This window comes from Sprattus sprattus (genome assembly GCF_963457725.1).
Source record: "Sprattus sprattus genome assembly, chromosome: 16".
In the NCBI taxonomy this organism is placed as follows: domain Eukaryota; kingdom Metazoa; phylum Chordata; class Actinopteri; order Clupeiformes; family Clupeidae; genus Sprattus; species Sprattus sprattus.
Window position 1 is genome coordinate 20,028,685 of NC_137914.1, and position 3,016 is coordinate 20,031,700.

A 3,016-nucleotide genomic window follows, 5' to 3' on the forward strand; every position below is an offset into this window, starting at 1 on the left:
GTTTGGTGCAACACCCGCCCACCCCTCTGCCTCATGTGCAAAAAGGGCATTCTTGTCAAAAGAGTTTAGGCTAGTTGTTTTTTTCATTTATTTCCTATTTGTCTGAACAGGGTTGTCTCATATTGAAGCATTTTCAGGGAAAAGCTTGAAGAGAACTGTATTTGTATCAAAGGCTAAAAACTTGGGATGAGATGTGAAGATGAGCAGATATAATCAAATTTGAACCCAGCAATTTTGGCTCATCAAATCTGTCTGGCAATACAACCAGTGTTTGCTTATAACACCCAACTGAACCAAGCTAAAATGACTTTGTTAGCTTGTTAGTAGGACATTATTTTGGAAGGAGGACATAGTTGTATTTGTTGATTTATCTGTTCACTTCTTTTTCATTGAGAATATAGGGTTAAAATCGACACCTCTTCACACGGATTGAGTTCTTGGCACTGAGCAATGTTGGACTGATTTCTGTGTGATAGCGCGGGCTTTAATAATAACAGCATATCTGGACGAGAATTGAATTTCACACTTGGATGGCCTGACACTACATGTGTTTCTTTTTAATAAATAGCAGAGTCACTCACCCTGAAGAGCTCTGCCTCCCTGGCTGTAAGCTGGGCTGTGCCGTGCTCTGCTGTGCTGCCTTGCTCTCCGCGTGGACTGGAGATAGCACTGGCTTTATCCACTGTGGCATGCTAGAGGAAATATTCTGCTTTTAAAATCCGGGGTCTTTGTAGGCAATCGCCTCTGCCACCTGGCAGGACGAGTAAATGAGGTCCATTTTGGGCTACATTTAATGAACAACTTTTTATTAGGTTTCAAAACAGAAGGGGGCTTTGCTTGGCAGTTGAATGAGGATACATAAGGAGCGACCAAGCTGTCAATCACGCCTCTATGTTTTACACCCCAGTGGATAAATTAGCCTTCCAGTAGCATCTTTCACAAAATTTCAGACAAAGCTGGTGCATCATAATGTCTCCTTAGACTCAACTAATATTCCAAGGCTCTTTGTATATTTAAGGCTAGATTGCCAAAATAACTTCACATCCTTTTGTGAGCAGCAAAATTGTCCTATTTCTCATCGTGATTATGCTGCAGTCACAATGTATTATGTATGTGTGACTTGTTGGGGACTTTCCTAGTCTCTGATGAGGCGTGCTGTAATCGTCACTGGCCCTCTCTCCCCCAACCTGGCATGGCCTGACAGGCACACAGGCACACAGGCCTCTCAGGGAAGCCCTTGACCCGCTCCGCTCCACGGACAGACAGGCCTGCCTCCTTATGTGGGGAAGCGATTAGATGCTTAATGAATGCTTGCCTCATTGTTTCTGTGCCTCTTCTCAATCTCTGGGGGTAGAAAGCAGCTCAACTGAGCCAGCAGCTAGGGCCGGCTATTGTGAAATCCCCTCTTGCACAAAGATTAATGCTCACTTAGCCTACGACTTATGGCAGCTGAATTATGGCTCAAATGAATAGCTTTCGATTCCATTTTTTCCCTTGAATGGCACTTACAATTTCTTACAGATTTCTCCTCTTTAAAAATCACAGGCGATTACAGAATGTATCAATTGTGTGCCAAGGAAAGATGGCTCGGGCTTAATTGCTTCGATGTGGATTAGATAGAGGCAGCAATTGCATTTAAATTAATAACACTCAGCGAAGCTCTGCCCCGAAATAAAGATGATTGGCCTGTCAGCTACACGGCCTCCAAGCATCTGTAATTTGTCACTAGTAACTTTTTCTGCAGCTACTTTCTTGAGTGAAATTATTCTTGTTTTTTTTTTCCAGTCTCACCACAGTTTTATTCATTTATTTATTTGCGCTTCAGGCCCACTGTTCGGTCAGCAGAGAGCGGAAGAGCGCTGAGCCGTTAAGAGGGTTCGTTCTTGCCAAGATGGCATGCAACTTTAAAGCCTGTCCGAGTGAGCCCCATTTCAAATGAGACGAGAGACAACACAGCCATTTTCTATTAGGCTGTCTATCTCTCGCTTGCTCTCTCCGTCGCAGCTGAGCGATAACCTGCATCAGAGGATTCTTCCCTCCTCTTCGCTTTCATCTCTTTCTATTTCCCCCCGTAGTTACTCTCATCTGAAGAGACCTATTTATTTCACAAGACAAAATAGGAAATCGTGATGGATCGATTGTTCTCTCTGCAAGGTGCTTCTGCCTGAGTAGGTGACGTTTTTTCAGGAAGGCTGTGCTCCCCCTCACTCTCTTTGATAACAAGGGACCAGACCTGTGGAGCTCTGGAGGACACAAGGGGCTCTGCATATGTGGACACAGGTAGGCAGACAGTCCTGCGGGGACCAGGCACTCTGTGGGGACAACCACTGCATGGCAAACAGAGGCCCACATATCAGCCCAGCTTGTGGAGAGGTGGACACATGGCACTCTAATCTGCATTGAGTGTGCTTGATGGAGCTGGACCCTCTCAAAAGGGCTCCAACAGTCTTTAACACGTAGAGAGAGACAGAGGGGTAGCAGATGGGGATTCACATGCAAAAGAGCTGGGGCAGAAGATGGGGTGGAGGAGTGGGGGGGGGGGGGGGGTGAGTAGCTGCATGTCAGATTAAAATGGTGAATATCAGAGAGCACGGAGAGGAGGATATGGGGGGCAGAGGAGGATTGGGGTTGGAGAAAGGAAGAGAGAGAGCGGAAGAAAGCAAAACAAGAGGAGGGGGGAGAGAGAGAGAGAGAGAGAGAATGGTAGCAGAGTGTGCACAGAGCGGGAGAGATGAATCACAGGGGAAAGCAGCAGTGCGCCGCCTCATTTGGGATCTGATGTGTCGGGAAGCGGCCGATGGGTGTTAATGAGGAGGCTACGTGACTCCGTAAGAGGGAGGCGAGACGCGTCGAAGGCCGGGGAGGAAAGGCACTGTGGGGAGGGGAAATGCAGGAGAAGAGAGGGCCATGCTTCGCTGAGGCGTTGGGAACAGTTTAAAAAAAAAAACCACTGGAGACGCTGGCAGATCTCTGCTGAGTCACAGAAAGGCTTATCGGCAAAAAGCTACATTGCTCC